The sequence below is a fragment of the Ornithodoros turicata genome, chromosome 5 (assembly GCF_037126465.1).
Source record: "Ornithodoros turicata isolate Travis chromosome 5, ASM3712646v1, whole genome shotgun sequence".
NCBI lineage: Eukaryota > Metazoa > Arthropoda > Arachnida > Ixodida > Argasidae > Ornithodoros > Ornithodoros turicata.
In genome coordinates this window covers 45,931,180-45,948,786 of record NC_088205.1, presented here as the reverse complement: position 1 = coordinate 45,948,786, position 17,607 = coordinate 45,931,180, and the positions used below count along the sequence as shown (strand labels likewise).

The 17,607-nt window shown below is 47.5% G+C and overlaps 1 protein-coding gene across 1 annotated transcript in view; it reads right to left on the bottom strand.

Moving 5' to 3' along the window:
* LOC135395974 (caspase-7-like) overlaps positions 1–17,607 on the bottom strand; it is a 63,810-nt gene that overhangs the window by 45,380 nt on the left and 823 nt on the right. The window lies entirely within an intron of this gene.

Genomic DNA, 17,607 nt, shown 5'->3' with positions numbered 1-17,607 from the left:
CGTCGCCTCCGCGGGAGTTTCGTGGACGCTGATCTTTCTACGTGGGCCATGAGGCGCTTCTATGTATTGCTGCTGGGCTGACTTCTGGCACCCACGAGTGCACCGGAGCTATCTGTTCCGTGTCAGATCGCTTGGCGCTACGCTACTACAGGATGGTTGGACTCTCGTCGTGCAAGTTTGCAGTGGAGGCTTCCGCCCGATGTCCTGCCACTCAGGGATCGTTTGCATCGTTATGGTCTCGCCTCGTCTCGATGTCCTTTCTGTTCTAGACATGAAACTGCGCAGCACGCTTTTCATCCGTGTCTCGCACAGAGCTCCGGGGATTTCACGAGTGGACTTCCTACTTCCTCTTGCGAAGAAGGTAGGGAAAGAAAGCATGTGCCACATTGGTGGTGGAGCATGCTTCCTGATTGTGATGACCAGGTCTGGTGCTGAGGAGGTCAAGCCCCTGGGCTCGCTCACAGTGAAGGGCAACGTTAGAGTCACAGTTTCAGTCATCTCGGTGCCAGATGACATCCCTGATGTGGCCGTGGAGGCCGTTCCTACTGAGTACGGTCCCGTCACCAAAGTAGCCCGCGAGATCTTCCCTCAGAAGGAGCTAGAAGGTATTGAAACGGGCGACTGACTGATCCCCGTGGCATTCAGGAAGCAATGCGTGAGCCTTGCGCGGCCTCTTATCATGAGTCACTTCACGACGAGCCTATTGTCAGACGAGAGTGCCCAGTGTCGTCGAAAGAAATAGAGCACGTTGACTCAGGGCCACTCACGTAAAATAAAGCTTTTGCGTCTGTCTCCTCAAAGACCAGTGGAAAGTGCCCAGTCGTTGATGGCCTCCCAGTTGAGTCCCACAAGCGCTTCAGGAGCGTGATTGCTTCTTGCCTGACTCGGCCTTTTAACATTTGCTTAACCCAGGGTTGCTGTGCCTCAGCATGCAGAATGGAGTTGTTGTTCTGTGCAAAGGTAAGTCTCGAAAACTGGACCCATATGCTTAACGTTCCATGTGAGGAAGCAGTAAACCTCGAAGGCAGCAACAGTGCGTGTGCACGGGACGGGTTCATTCCGAAAAGGGGGGCAGACCACCAGAATGGGTGCGCACGCAACCAGGTTAGCATGTCGACTTCTTCTAACACCCCCCCGACAGGTTATCCCTTGATGTGCCCCATCTGTTGCCTTAACGCTTCCAGTCTCGGTCGTGGTAAAGGTTTCGTCAAAGCGTCCGCGATGTTGTCAGCGGACTCGCGGTACTGAAAGTTGATGATGTTGCGTGCTAGTAGATCACGTAAGTGATGGTGACGGACATCGATGTGCTTTATCCTGGCGTTGATCTCTTCACTAAGGGCAAGCTTAATGCAGCCCTGGTTATCCTCGAACATAGGTGTTGGTTGACCAATGACTAGTCCGAAATCTTCCAACAATGACGCAGCCACAAAACTTCCTGTGAAGCATAAGCCGCGGAAATGTACCCTGCTTCGGTGCTCAACAGAGCAACAGATGACTGTTTTCTGCTAGACCAAGTGACCGGGCTGTCTCCAAGCAGGATGATGTAGCCACTTGTTGACTTGCGGTCAGCGACGTTGCCGGCGCAGTCTGCGTCGACGTATCCTGTCAAATCCAAGCTTTGTCGTTCTGTGAGGGTCACCTTAAAGTCCCGAGTATGCATCAGGTACCTGAACAGCTTCTTCACGGCTCCCCATTCATGTTGACGCGGATTGCTCATTCGACGACAAAGTATGCCAGTTGCGCAGGCGATATCAGGCCGTGTCGTCGTGCTCAGATACAGCAGCTCTCCGACTGCTTTCCGATGCAGATCATTGCTGGGCAGTAGATCTTCTTCCCCCGTAAACTTCAGATAGTCTGTGTCCATTGGTGTGAAGCTGATCTTAGCAGTACACTCTAAATCTTTTTACACCTTTAAAGGTGTAATAAACTGCATGGCGCACGCCTTTTTAGGTGTAATTTTGGTAACATCATAATGCAGCACGGTGTCGCACAAATTTTCTTTGCTCGAGTGTTGTCTGTCCTCCAAAAATTCAGTCTTGCAACATCTCAACATTGTTCAGCAGTATTGTAGACACTTGCGCGTGCTCGATTATCGATAGCGATGCATATATGCATTAGCACGTACCTACGATATCCAAGACATAATGAAAGCAAGATTTGCACCGACACTTGATCTTTAGTAATGCTTTCCGAATTTTGTAAAATATCATCCTGGAGATGCAATGTTACGCAACCAGGTTGAATGTGCATAGCGCACACCTTTAAAGGTGTGAAAAAGTTTACAGCGTACTGAGGTCATATTTCTCGAGCAATGCACCTATTTTGTTCTTCTGATGTAGCAGGAAATAGCCGTGACGTGGTCTCACTATCTCGATACGAAGGTAGTGGCAGACATGTCCAGGGTCCTTCAGCTCAAAGTGCCTCTTCAACTGACGCCAAATTCCCGTTACGGTAGGACTGTCTCGATGGCAAATTAACATGTCGTCCACGTATACAAGTACGTATAGCCGGGATCCGTTCACTACTTGGGTGTGCAAACAGGGGTCTGCCTGGTTCCGCGTGAAGCCCGCTCCAAGTAGTACTTGATTGGCTTTGATGTTCCATGCCCTGGCAGCCTGCTTAAGTCCATACAACGACTTCGGAAGCATATACGCACGAGATGTTCTTCCCCTAGAGCGACAAACCCTTCCGGTTGCTTCATATAAATGTCTTCTTCAATTTCGCCATTCAAAAATGAGGTTTTTACGTCGAAATGACGAGCCCTCAGGTTCTCGGCAGCTGCCACTGATAAAAGAATCTGCAGTGTGGTGAGCTTCGCGACTGGAGCAAACGTGGCATCATAGTCCTCTCCAAACTGCTAGGAGAACCCCTGATCGACCAGTCTTGCCTTGTAACGCTCAACGTTGCCATCTGTGTCCCGTTTAGTTTTAAAAATTCACTTGCAGCCGAAGGGCTGCTTGCCCTCCGGTAACTCTGCAAGAATCCAAGTGTTGAGCTGGTGAAGCGAATCGATCTCATCGACAGTAGCCTTTATCCATTTGTCCTTGTCAGCAGCTGGTAACTTCTGCATGTCCTTCCAGCTAACCGGATCGGGCACGGATGCCGCGCAGGCTATATAAGAAAGACGATCCGGAGGTACTCCTTTGTAGCTCCGACTCGAGCGCCGTGGTTGAACAGGACCGTCCCCATCAGCTGCGAGAGCAACTCCATCTGCCACCTGAACATCCGCACCGGACTCTGGTACAACTCTGTCAGTCACCGGAACATCTCCAACGCTGTCACCGCGCAAGGGCAAGCTAGGAGGGCGAAAGCTAGGCAGCTCCACTTTAACTTCACCAGAAGCCGACCGCTCCGAACGCTGTGTGCCCGGACGCCGGAAAGCGGGTGATTCTCCACAGAACGCTTCCATGATCAGGCTTTCGTCGACAATCACACGAGTAGGCCGTGGAGTTGGTCCGTCCGCGTACGTCCACGTTCCTTCCCGGGTCAGCAACATCTTCATTTTGAACTTCCAGACCTGATAATTGCCGTCTGTGAGCTTTGCAACCGTAAACTTGCTGCTGTCTCCCATATCCACAGCTCTAGTGTTCTGGGCCCATAACCTGTGAGAAAGCAGTAAACCTCGGAGGCAGCAACAGTGCGTGTGAATGGGACGGGTTTATTCCGAAAAGTGGGGTAGGTGCACCAGAATGGGTGCGCACGCAACGAGGTTAGCATCTCGACTTCTTCTAACATCCCATTACTTTACTGACGAGCGATTATATGATCTTGGCTAATACTCTTCTATTGCGTGTTTTTCCTCTGTTGGAGAAGGTGCTACATCCTTGCAAAGCATGTTTTTGTCCCCGGCAGGTCCTCAGACTTTCATAGAATAGCTGTTCGCAATGCCATCCACTGGATTAACAGCGGCCATGTCCGCGCTGTGCTGGCCTCCTTCGATCAGTCCAAGGCATTTGATCGTGTGCGACACGCATATCTGTTCTCTAGGCTGAGGGCCCTTGGGCCCGCCGTTGCTCGGGTCAGGTATGTGGAAACTTTGTATAGGGGCTCTAGAAGGCGCTGTCTCTGTTGCTGGCGGCCTGTCATCCCCCTTTGATGTAACTTGTAACTTGTAACCTTTGCACTGCCCAATGGATGCCCACCACCTGGTTTCGCGTTCGCGGATGACGTCTTTGTGATCCTTTCTCGAGAGTGTTCCCTAGGAATTATACTGAAGGCGTTTGAAGATTACGGAGCTGTTTCAGGGGCAAGACTGAACAGACAGAAACTGCAGCAGTGTTTTTGAACCTCCGGCCTTCCTGCGAGACTCCTTTCGGGGTTTTCCAGTGAGGTTACGGAGATCAATATTCTTGGTCTGATTTCGATTGCACTGGGTTACGTAGTGTAAATTGACCCCGTGTGTTGAATCGTTGCACAGTTGTCTTCCAGAAGCTCAGGTTCGCTGAATTGCCCGTCATTTTTCGGACGCACCTGCTGGTGGCCTTGTACTACAGTCGCTTGTGGTTCCTATAGGAGTCTTTAACACGCCACCACTATTGATACGTATTGCCATCACTAGACACGCGTTCTGTTTTCTCTGGAGCGGTTCAGCGGAGTGGGTCGGAAGATTCCGCTTGCAGCGTATGCGTTACCAGAGTGGCTTAGCCGCAGGGGCGGATTTAAGGGTATGGCACGGGAGGGGGGCGGTCTTAAGGAAATTTCGTTCTTTGTGGCACCCAGAAGATTGGGTTTTTACATGGGGAATACAGCCGTATGGGGGGCGGTCGCCCCCCCTCCCCCATTAAATCCGCTCCTGCTTAGCACTGTCAGTAGTGCTCGAGAAGAGAAGTGCCTTGCACTTCAATCGCGCGTTTATTTCGAGGCACTGCACTCTCCCGGTCACACAGCGAGGGCATTAGTGCAGTACTTTCTAGGATTGACCACCAGTTATTTCATTGAGAGTCCCGCATTTCGATCTAGGTCGGAATCCCTTCCTCATGAATACGCTGTCTTGATGTTGTGAGGCGTTTGAGGTTTCAGCTTCCTGACGCTGACATTCCGTTGTGAGCTGCAAGCGATTTTTATACGGCTACCAGGGAGTTGCAGTCCGATCCCGGAGTTTCTTAGGTGCCGAAGAAGCTTTCTTGGCGTCGAATTACTGCGGGATGGCTAGACGCGCGTGCATCAGTGGAAGTGGAATTCGGTTTCACGGGTCCGATTTCACACCTCTCGCTCTGGCGGTTGCCCGTCTTGGGTGATAGTGTGAAACCGCAGAGTACTGTTTCAGGCGCTGTCGTGTTTCTCTTTTGCTGTGGCGCAGATTAACCCACAGGTATTTCAACTGTCGACTGCCGCCTGGTCCACCGTACAGTTCCTGGAACCGTTACCTGTTCCGCGCGCTCAACATAAACAATTGGTTTTACTCATTACCGACATACCCTTTCAAATTTGGATCCGTCGTTGCCGGCTGGCTTTCGGTGGCCCAGACTTCGAAGAAAAGCTGTCAGGGCAGGGCTGCGTAACCACATTGTTCATGAGGAAGCACTGTACGGTCTTGGGGAGTGCTCTCGCCGCTGGCTGACGTCTACTCGTCTTTTCTGCCACGTCCAGGGTGAGTGGCAAATCATGTTCTATCCAGCTCGCTAGGACTCTATTGCCCTCCGCAGCGACCCCCCCCCCCCCCCTGTGTTTGGATTGTTCGCTTGGTATGGTGTACTAGTCCATAAGTTCGATTTTCGAAGTCCGAGGCCAAAAGCAGCAAGAAACAGATACATTATCTTTATGGTGAGTTAATATGCCAAGCAATTTATCATTTGAGTGTTGTTTGTACACGCATCGAATTAAACTTGGACACGTCCACCCTTCATTTTGACTAACAGGAGAGCAGGACACTCAAATTTGTGGACGCTCCCGAGACAACCTATGTGCAGTATCCGTTCTTCCTCGGGAAAGAAATGTAATTGCGAGCTGTTCCGTCCTGGTGGCCTCGGGCATCTGGCGAGCTTTTATGCTTCGCCCTCTCCATTTTAGTTTGTTTACGTTTTGCACTTTGAACGCCGTGCACATTGTCCATTGTCCATAAAACGTTACCAAGCAGTGAGACAATTGAGCATGAACATGAGGGAGGCAACAGGTACGCTTGGGTGGCCAATGGATGGCCAAGGAAGAGATACGCACTACTGAACGAGCTTGTTGGCCAACCTCATGCCAAGCAAGGTAACCTTGGGCAACCAAGCTCGTGCCATGCTAGATCCAAGACATTTCTGTAACTAGGGATGGATCCAAGGCTGGTCGGGCAGCGGTGCAACAGTGGAGACCGCGTCCTCGTCGTGTCCGTTTCTTCGTGTCTTTTTCTTTCTTTCAAATCTGAGGGTTACATGGAGTTTACCTTTTTTGCGTTATGTTTCGTGTATGCTTATCGGTTTCTTTTTCTTTTATTGCATGCGCCGCCGCAACGCTAGCTAATTCAATATGGCTCTGCCCTCGCCCGTACGTCCCAGTTTCGGAGGTTTCCTACTAGCATGCTCCTTAAGATTTCTATGGTCGAGAGAGACACACTGGCGTTTCCAAGGTATCTCCATCCATCACCTGACCAGCGGAAGCCGGTAAGCGGCCTTGGGGCCTCCTATTGGCTGTCATCTTCGCAGTCAACCGCATCCAACGTCAGACCAGTGGAAGAGACACGTCCTACTTTAGCCCTCCTACATCAGCTCGTCGTTTCATACACCTTATTGGTCGTAATCGGATTATGCCTAGAGAAGGAGTTTTTTGGGTTAAACCCGATTCCGCCCAGCTATTCCCCCCGAAATGACCTCCGACCAATTCGGGTTAAACCCGATTTCTCCCCGAATTCCAATCACTATGAAATCCTCAAGTTACGTTTCCATCAGAGACGAACAAAGATCGTCTCGTGTAACACATGTAAGAATGGATCCCTTACTTTCCAAGCTCACCCAGGTGCGTCTACACTGTCTATGCCGTCGGCGATTACCCATGGAAGGTCACCATCTCGCAAAAAAAGAAGAGATTAGGAAAGGACACCCGAAGTGATCGCCCGATTTCTCGCCTAATTACAGATTTAAAAATAGCGCCCGATTTTTACCCCCCGAATTTGAGAAAGGCATTCAAGACGAAAAAGACACTCCCTAATTATACTCGATTCACCTTCCAGTGTAGGACAACACCCTGAGATGGAAGTACGCTTTCCAGGAGGGGTCATAGTTCAACACCATCTGAGGTGTAATTCAATGATACCCTCAATGATCCAGGCGCAACGTGTGTAGCGGTGTTTGCACGGTGTTTATATTATGCCCGTCAGTCAAAGTAATGGTAGCTCTCCTGCGTGATGACAGTACATGGTCAAAATAAATGGCTTACGCTTGTCCCATCCTACAGTTGGAATGGTAGGGAACGTTTAGGAAGATGAGTACACAATCTTCTGTGGCTCATCTCAGAGAGTCAACAATACAAAGTAAATGCGTAACAATAAAATCACTTGTTGACTTGGTTGGGGAAAATAAAGCAAAGCAGTAAATTAAGGACATAGGTAGTGGTAGGCTAAAACTAGAGTCACTAAATAAGCTTATTTAGTGACTGTAGCTAAAACTAGGGATGTGCCAACCGAATCCGCGAATCCTGGAATCCACGAATCCTAGGCAAGGATTCGAGATTCGGGAATCTGAATCCTAGTGCCCAAAACGGCGAATCGAATCTTTCGAGTCCACCGGCCACGTTTGTTCGTTTCTTTTCAAATTGGCGCCTCCGGAGTCCGCCGAAAGCATCATTGGCCGACGGGTGTTTTCTTGTTTGTTTCTTTGTTTACATTGCTCTGGACTGAAAGAGTTCAGGCGGGAACTGTTACATTACAAGTTTAAAAGTAACGTGGTTTTAGTTTTCAATGCTGCTTGAGCTTTATCGAAATAATTCAGACTCGAGAATTTCTGTATTTCTTGTAGTTGATGAACAATATGTTAAATGAATTAAGAATCATGTGGGTATACTTTCTCAGGAAACTGAACTATTATGTTTTTTTTATTAAACAAATGTGTCATATTCTGCTTCAAAACAGTTTTCGGTAGACGTTTTTTTCTTGGCTTTTCAAACTGTTTTTAAAGAAGGGATTCGAAAGATTCGAGACTCGTAAGATTCCTGGATTCGTCCCATCTCTAGCTAAAACGATAAAGAGGATGGGCTCACTAATATGCGGTCTCATATGGGGATATACGTCTGGATAAGGATATCGGGTGAGGAGTGGGGGAAGATGACACTTGGGGCAAGACGCGACATTTTTTGCTCGACGCCACCTGTCTCAGAGACACGTTGCTATAGATCAGGAAATGATCTTATCGGAACAGCATCGCAAGCGGTACTGCCCCGACGACCTTGTTATCGGCCGCGCGTTCAAAGACACGGCCCACCCAGGGGCGGACCGCGTTATCAAGGTGCCCTTCTCCAAATATGAAGGACCGGCTCCCTTTCGCCTCCCTCCACCGCGAAAGATCCTGGCCCAAAGGCGAAAGATCAATACGCGGATTTGAAGGGAGACCAGAGCATAGGGGAGGGAGGGAGACGTTGCTATATGTGCTTAAAACTTTACCCCTAGGTGGCCCTGCGTTGAAAGATGGAAGTCACTGCGGCTCTGTCCGCTCTGCGTGTCCGCTTTATCCACAGGGATGACACAAACCCGCCGTTGTTGTAACTACCCTCAAGCGGGTGCTTTTTGCAAAACTGTCATCTTGTCCTTGTCGCACGTAATAAAAAACGTCATTTTGAGGTCATGTGAGTTTGCTTACATGTCGTTTTGCCGCTCACCGACATATTTCCGTCATCATAACGCGAAGAGATGAACGTATTTTGCCAGCGTAAACTATGCGGTGCTTCTTCCGCAACATGGTAGCCCATTTCTAGTTAGTTTAAGTGCATCGCATCGGCTCAGTGAGTCTTAACGCGCGGTCGTCATCACATCTTTGGAAGTCATCAACAATACGAGGCCTTATGTGCAAAACTGCGCGTTTTCGTGCGAGATTATCGGATAAAAATAACTACCGTGATTGAAAGACATCCAAAACGTTATGCAGAAACAACAACCGCATTGTTTACATACGGTTTGGCCGCCGATCACGGGCGCCGCCATCTTTAAGGTCACGTGTGCCTTGACGTTTGCTGTGACGTGCGACCAGGACCTGTCCAGGATGCACTGCGTTCGCCCAGCACGCTTTCCTCTACGGAGCAATACATTAGATGGCACCCCTGTGGCTTTATCGCACGTGAGAATTTTCCGGATTGTTGAATGCGTTCAAGGGAGAGAGAGAGAAAAAAAATCGGTCACTTCTGCCTGCAATTTAAGAACCCATCAAAAAGGCGCGACTTTCTGTTGTCCTTTTTTTTTTGTCATCTGTGTAGCAGCGTTTCGCTGGGTTCGTCTCTCTGTCCATATCCTATTTATTTATTCACTCATATAGATATATGCAAAATACGGGCACCCTTGGTTACCCAGTCTTAAACAGGAAAAACAGAGCATCCGATTATATGCACGTGGCAAGGCGTGACAATTAAATGTAATTTAGAAACGGATAAGGCAGCTGTTAAAGGAAAATTCATTTAAACTGAAGAACGGAATAAGAACTGCTACTTCACACCTTAGTTGACATACACCTTACATAAGGCAGCTATTACGTGACTCTATGCTTGTTCCTCAGATTTCTTTCTTTGATGTTGTCTGAGATTTTCCAGCAATCTGTTTCCTAAGATATTTCCAGCAAGGTAGAAGCGCACGCAAGAGGGAGCGACCAGCGGCACATGAGACTGGCGGTGCCTTGTTTGCAAAGGGCGGGGGACTGAGCAAAACAGCACCGGGTTCTGTGTGGTTTGAATTTCTGGTTCTGTCTTTATTTTAAACCGGGTACAACCGTTCTACATTTACAGGTCAGAAGCTCTAGATTATTGAGAATGTGCCTATGGGTAGTCGTTTTTTGAAAAAACAAGAAAAATAAATATTGCATATTCAACTGCAAATTTGCTCATCTTTCCCCACATTGCCCTACGCGTTTAAATATAGTAACAGGTTTGAAACATAACATAAACTGGATAGTGAAGCAAAAGCTCACTTAGAAAGGCAGTGGAATTTCCTTCCTCTGGGAAAAAAGATACTATGGGGCGCATTGCTCGTTATGCGAGCGTCCGCAAATTCGAGTGCCCTGCTCGCCTTCGAGTGAAAACCAAGGTGCCTCAGTTTACATTCGATTACATGCTGTATTCGTCGAATTAAACAGAGGCGCCTTCGTTTTCGCTGGTGTGAAAAGGGTGTAAATGAGCAAAACGTTTAGCACAGTCTTGTAAAGAATACGAACGCCCTGTACACTGAGTACTAATTTTCAGTTATACCAAAACCAGTAAGAAACAGAGACGGTATCTTGGTGGTGAGTTGATACTCGAAGCAATTTCTCAGCAATTTGCGTATGGTACACAAAAACACTGATGCGATGTACTCTTTGCAAGACAATGCTAAACATTTTGCTCAGTTACACCCCTCTCACCCCTAATTCTTTCCTTGTCTTTTTCAGTAATTTTATTCTTCTGTCATTTTTTTTCCTTTGGGGAATGGCAAGCCGACGTCCCGTTTGGCTGACCTTTCCACCGTGTCCTTTTTCCTTTGATCTAATAAATATACCCCCCCCCCCCTTCACACTAGGAGCCTCGATACACCCTTACAATCGGACTTTTCCCTCAGAAGGGCGTAACAGGAGTGTGCGAAAGGATTTACACCCAAATATGCAGAGAAAAGGGGTGTTCAGAATGAACCATTTCCGTGTACGTGTGTCGCGCCTTGCGTTGGAATGGAAGTCGTAATTTTATTCCCAAACCAGCGAGGGGTGCTTTTCAGACAGGTACGTCGTGTGGGAAAGGAGCCGGAGAAGATTGCAAAAAACAGTATACGCAAAGAGTGAAGGTATACAGGGTGTCCCAGAAAACGTGTCATTGAATTATAATAAAACAACTACACCACCTAGAGTCATGCGGTCAACGGCATTTGTTCTTACTGGGTTTTTGCCACCCCATGATGTGCATGTCACGTAACCTAATTTTAATTATGTAAATTTTTGAGAGCTTAAGTCTTAAATTTGCAAAATAAAGGTCGCTTTTTTACCTCACCAATGTGAAGAGCGTGTCTCATTCACTCAAATTAATAATAATTGGCAGGGATATTCAGGAGCTATACAAACGGAAAAAATAGCCGAACATCATGCTCTATGCAGCTCCCACACGATAGCGCAAAGCGAATTCTTCAGGGCAATCTTTGTCGGTCCGACGAAAGGAGGTGAGAAACACAGCCCACCGCGGCATCGCAGAAAGAGATAACGCAGGCACGGCTTGTCGCGTCCGACTTTCGCTGGGATAATGCTTGCCCTCTGCCGAGTTTAGGAACTGCTTTTTTTTTTTCTACTATCACTTGTGGGCTGGCTTTGAAAACCTCCTTTCGTCCGACTGTGAGCGATTGCGTTCAAAAAGTTATCGCGCGTTATGGTCCGGTACTCAGAAAAGCATGATGTTCGGCTATTTTTTTCGATGGGATAGCTCATGAATATTACTGTCAATTGTCATGAATTTGAGTGAATTCCGCTCGCTCTTCATATTGGTGGGGTAAAGAAGTGACCTTTACTTGGCAAATTTCCGAGTTCAGTTCTCAAATATTTACATAATTAAACTTACAATACGTGACAATCACATGAGGAGGTGTCAAAATCCTAATAACAAATGCCGTTAACAGCATGATTCTAGGTTGCGTAGTTTTCTTATTATTATTCAAGACACGTTTTCTGGGACACCTTGTATATTGTTCTGATTAAGACTACAGGTCCCGACAAAAGTTTACGGAACACGCGAGCGGTGTGTTTTCTCCTCGGTACGACACCCTAGCGGAAGCTGGCGAAATCAGGCCAGTTCACTGCCTCAGAGGGGTGGACGACTGCGCTCCTGGCGACGCACCGCGGTAGTTTCGGTATGACTGACTCACGTGGAGCTTGTCGCTATCATAGTGATAACAAGGATGAATCATGGTGGCAACACTTTATGGTGTATTGTTTTACTGGGAAGCCCTGACATATACAGGGTGTCCCAGAAAACGTGTCACTGAATTATAATAAAAAAAACAACGCCACCTAGAATCATGCGGTCAACAGCATTTGTTCTTATTAGGTTTTTGCCACCTCCTAATGTGAATGTCATGTACTCCAAGTTTAATTATGTAAATATTTGCGAACTGAACTCGGAAATTTGCCAAGTAAAGGTCACTTTTTTACCCCACCAATATGAAGAGCGTGCCGAATTCACTCAAATTCATGATAATTCACAGTGATATTCACGAGCTATCCCATCGGAAAAAATAGCCGAATATCATGCTTTTCAGAGCACCGGACCATAGCGCGCGATGACTTTTTAAGCGCAATCGCTCTCAGTGCGACGAAAGGAGGTTCCGAAGCCAGCCGACAGAGTGATAGTAGAAAAAGTAACAGTTCCTAAAATTGGGAGAGGGAAAGCATTATCCCAGCGAAAGTCGGACGTGATAAGCCGTGCCTGTTTTATCTCTTTCTGCGATGTCGGGGAGGGCTGGGTTTCCAACCTCCTTTCGTCGGACTGACAAAGATTGCGCTGAAAAATTCATCGTGCGCTATTCTGTGCGACCTCCGTAGAGCATGATGTTCGGCTATTTTTTCCGATGGGATAGCCCCTGAATATCCCTGTCAATTATCATTAATTTGACTAAATTAGACACGCTCTTCACATTGGTGGGGTAAAAAAGTGACATTTACTAGGCAAATTTCCGAGTTCAGTTCGCAAAAATTTACATAATTAAACTTACGTTACACGACATTCACATGAGGAGGTGGCAAAAACCCAGTAAGAACAAATGCCGTTGACCGCATGACTCTAGGTGGTGTAGTTTTTTATTATAATTCAATGACACGTTTTGTGGGACACCCTGTAGACAAAAGAAAGAAAGATATCTTGTAAACAATAGCCTTATTATGGAACTCAGTGGTGACCAGCTCATGGACAACTGACACTGACATTGATAATTGATTGATTGATAAACAATTCACGTTGAGTCACGTGTTGTTGGCCTGCGCAACAGTTAGATCCAACTCACTTCGTGGGCACATACAAGAGTAATCATACTTCGCCTTCTGATCCCGAGATCGCGGGTTCGAACCCCTCCGAGGACGCCAGCAACTTGGTGGCAGAGTACAAGTGCCTTAGGCACGCCGTCTTCCGCGATGGACGTTAAATACGGGGTGCCGTGTGATGAGCTTTCATCGCACGTTAAAGAACCATAGTAACACAAAATGTTGCCGGAACATTATTGCAAGGTTGCCCCCAAACGTTGTCAAAACGTGGCTAATGTCCTTTTGAAGCCACATCCCAGTAACGTTACATGCGAACATTGCTCCAACATTGCCACAATGTTTAAATTAGCTTTAAAATGTTGCTGCAATGATACTGCCACATAATGACAACATATTTTCAACATTGTTCCAACGTTGCTGCGATGTTACTGGCAGCAATATTCGGTAGACGTAGGCGTTTTGGTGACGTTGCCGCGCGTAGAAAAATGTTGACCAACATCCAGCAATGTTGCCACAATATTGTTGAATATTGTAAAACATTGCTCCACTATTTACAACATTCGCAACGTTGCTGCAACGTTGTGGCAACAATATGTGTTTCTAGGGAACCCTCAGGTGGGCAAAAGCAATCCATAGACAGGCCGCTGTGGCGTCGCTCATGATCTCAGTTGTCTCATTTGGTATTTACAACAGTTGTTGTAAATACCCAATTATTATCATTAAGTAATCATACCGAAACTACCGCAGTGTGTCGCTAAGAGCCATAGGTCGGCATTTTCCTAAGAATTCATTCAACATCACATCATGGTCATTTTTATGCTAAGCCCATCACATCACATCACCGTCATAAACCATCACATCACGAGCCCATCACTCAACTTCAACTTCAGAATTCATCACGTCATAACCCATCATTCAACTTCAAATTCAGAACCCGTCACATCACATCACATCATTCAACTTCAAATTCAGAATCCATCACATCATAACCCATCATTCAACTTCAGAACCCATCATCGACTTCAACTTCAGAAACCATCACCGACTTCAGAGCCCATCACCAGAATTCAACTTCAGATCCCATCGCGGTTTTGAAGTTGAATTCCTATGATGGGTTCTGAAGTCGGTGATGGATTTTGAAGTTGAAGTTTGTGATGGGGTTTTGAAGTTGAATTCTTATGATGGGTTCTGAAGTCGGTGATGGGGTTTTGAAGTTGAACTCCAACAAAGGCCTACGTGGGGTGTGCCCGGCTGCAGGATTACGACGCTAGCGTCCTGCTCGCCTGTGTTTGCGTGGGTTTCCTGGTAGTGGCGGCAAAAGCGTAAGCGAAGGGGGGTATTCTGTTTGGAGGGTGCGGTCACTCTGCACTCGGTTGGACATGGAAGCAGGGCGTACTAATGAAGGAGGAAAAGGATAGCTGTCACGTTTGACCTCCGCTGTCGCATGTGAACGGCGGAAGGTGTGTTGCTTGCGCGGTAGGGTTGTTGCACAATGCTGCGCCCGTTGTTGACAGATATGTGAGCGCATAGCACATTGCGCGTTCATGTGGCTTCAGGAGACGGCTGATGGGACGGTTGAATACCAACAAAGGCCTACGTTGGTGTGCCCGGCTGCCCGCTGCTGGAGGATTACGACGTTGGCGTCGTCCTCGCCCCTGATAGCGTGGATTTCCCGGTAGTGGCGGCGAAAGCGTAAGCGGAGGAGGGCTATGCTGTTTGGAAGGTGCGGTCGCCTTGCTCTAGGTTGGGTTTGGAAGCAGGGTGCACCAAGAAAGGAGGAAATGGAGGGGTGCAACGTTTGACCGCCGCTGTCGCATGGGAACGGCGGTGGGAGGTATGTTGCGTACGCGGTAGCGTTGGTGCACAATGTTGCGCCAGTTGTTGACAGCTAAGTGAGCGCATAGCACATTGCAGGTTCATGTGGCTGTACGACATCCTTGCCTGCCGGCACACTGCACGTTCATGTGACTTCGTACGACCGCTGTGTCTGCCGGTACATTGCAAGGTTCATGTGGCTTCGTACGACTGGCTTCTCCGCCGTGCCATTTTTCACTCGTGACGCGGGGGTATTCGCTTCGACATCGCAATACATCGTGACCTGTCACTCAGCATTACATGGGTTCTTGTGACATGATGCATACTGACACTGGAAATAGCCGCCATGAAGAATTCAGCGACCTGTGATCACCTTCGCTGGACATATGTTTTTACTCTCATTCTTTCATGCAATACACCACTGCAGTGGTTTATCCGGAATCCCAAGCAGGGGCGTGGTCATTATTACAGCTACGTGATAACAGCTTTACAGGTATAATTACCGATATGTCATTACAGCTGAAATAGCAAGCCCCCTTTTTTGCAGGGGGTGTCGCCAAACTTTTTTTCTTTGGGGTGGGTGGTGTCACAGGGATGTAGGAGGGTCTGGATAAATCACTGACACCAAAAACTGAGAATCCGCCCTCGGAAAAGTGTAACCCATTGTACTCTTTTTCCTCCAAGGAGGGTATATACGGACGAAGTGAATTCTTAACGACCGAGACATTTGGACCCATGTAATACATAGAGAATTTGAGGCGCAAATTGAAGTGAAGAGTGCAAGGAGCCCGGAAGACCACCAATTTACAGTCCGTGAAATAGTTTCTTTTCCTCTCTCACAATCTGTGAATAAATATGTGTGGACACAGTTTACAACAATTCCCACTCTTGCCTGTTTTTATTTGATGTTTGAAACAACCTCTTTTCATAATCACTTGACTGTAGTGTTAGTCACTTTTTGAAGTAACTTCGCCAAAGTATTATGAGCAAAGTTAAAAATTTCTGTTCCGCTTCATGTCCAAACAGGCAGAACGCGCGACGCGGGCTCCTTTCTTTGTATTTTGCTGCTGAAAAATCCGACGACAGTAACCCCGCCCCTTGCACGTGCGCGGCGCCAGCACCCTGTCTGCTCCGCCTTGTTGCAGCACGATGTACTGGATGTACGCTACTACAATTCCGACGTGCTTCTGTCGCAGCAGAGCGTTTGCAGTTCGTGGAGTGCATTTTTTAACGGGGAAGGTGATAAGGCCACACTTGGCAATGTTCTATGAAATGTGCGCGGAAAATGGGAACTCGTAGAACTTGGAATTCCAATTCTCACTTTGGGGGGGTGCCCAATTGACAAGGTATATTCGGACCTCCGCTCCCAACTTCATTTCGGCACAGTAGCAAGAACTTCCATTTCTCACTTAATTTCATTTTCAGAACTTGAAGGTTGTAACTTCATTACATATTTAGGTAAATCACGTAACTCGTAACTAGCAACTTTTGGGTGGTAATTAACCTCCCCATCTCTGCTGAAATGTACTTTATTGCTGATGAATATCTAGGAAATAGCAGCTGCGTCCTCTGATGGAACACTTGTGTCCGATGGATGTTACACGCATGCGGAACAGATAATTCCCCAAAACATGACCTATGCGCCTCAGGTATATAAGAGACCTATAGTGACCTCTGTGTATTACATTTAAAATAAAAGGTTTCCACAAAAACAATGCCAGTCCGATCTTGTCCTATTTGGATCCCAATCACACAAAGAAAAAAAAACAATCTCAGAAAACACAAAATAAGTCTAGTAAAACACACGTCGTCAGCACGACAACAATCTACTGTCGTCTAGCAAAACGCGCATACGCAACCGAAGGCGAAGGCTCAAATCCAAACCCATCCAATATACATATATACGCACATTATATAGCTGTAGGCGAGCAAATAAGTCAAACAGAACAACCGCAACGTGCAGACCGCGCGACCGCAGAACGCCAAATCGCCTCTCGATCTAATCTACCGCTTACGCTTGCAACATACAGTTGCCTCCGATTACATGACATTGCCCCCCGCGCCCCACTACGCGAAAGAGTACCGCGTTCCAAACACTTTCCCTCTCTGCGTCCGCCGATACACAACGACGGGAGAGGGGGGGGGGGGGGGAGTCCGCAGGCATCTCCAGTGTCAGGCCCATACGCCTACACCAGACACGAAACGCGAAGCGTTTATGTTCGCTCGGTGCATTTCAATACACATTTGCCATTCACTCCGCACGCGTTCGCACAAGTAACAGTCAAGACACGAGAACGTCAGACATCGACTAAACATTATTGACTTCAAAACCTATTATGAGGACTCCGAAACCTATCCGTCATCTTCAAAATCCATCGCACAGACTTCAACTTCAAAACCCATCACTCGGACTTGAACTTCAAATCCCATAACGCGGACTTGAACTTCAAATCCCATAACGCGGACTTCAACTTCAAATCCCACCACACTGTCTTCAACTTCAAAACCCATCACGGTGACTTCAACTTCAAATCCCATCACACAGACTTCAACTTCAAATCCCATCACGCAGACTTCAACTTCAAAACCCATCACGCGGACTTCAACTTCAAATCCCATCATAGCCCTTCATTCAACTTCAACTTCAACTTCACTTCACATCATGCGGTTCATTCAACTTCAACTTCAC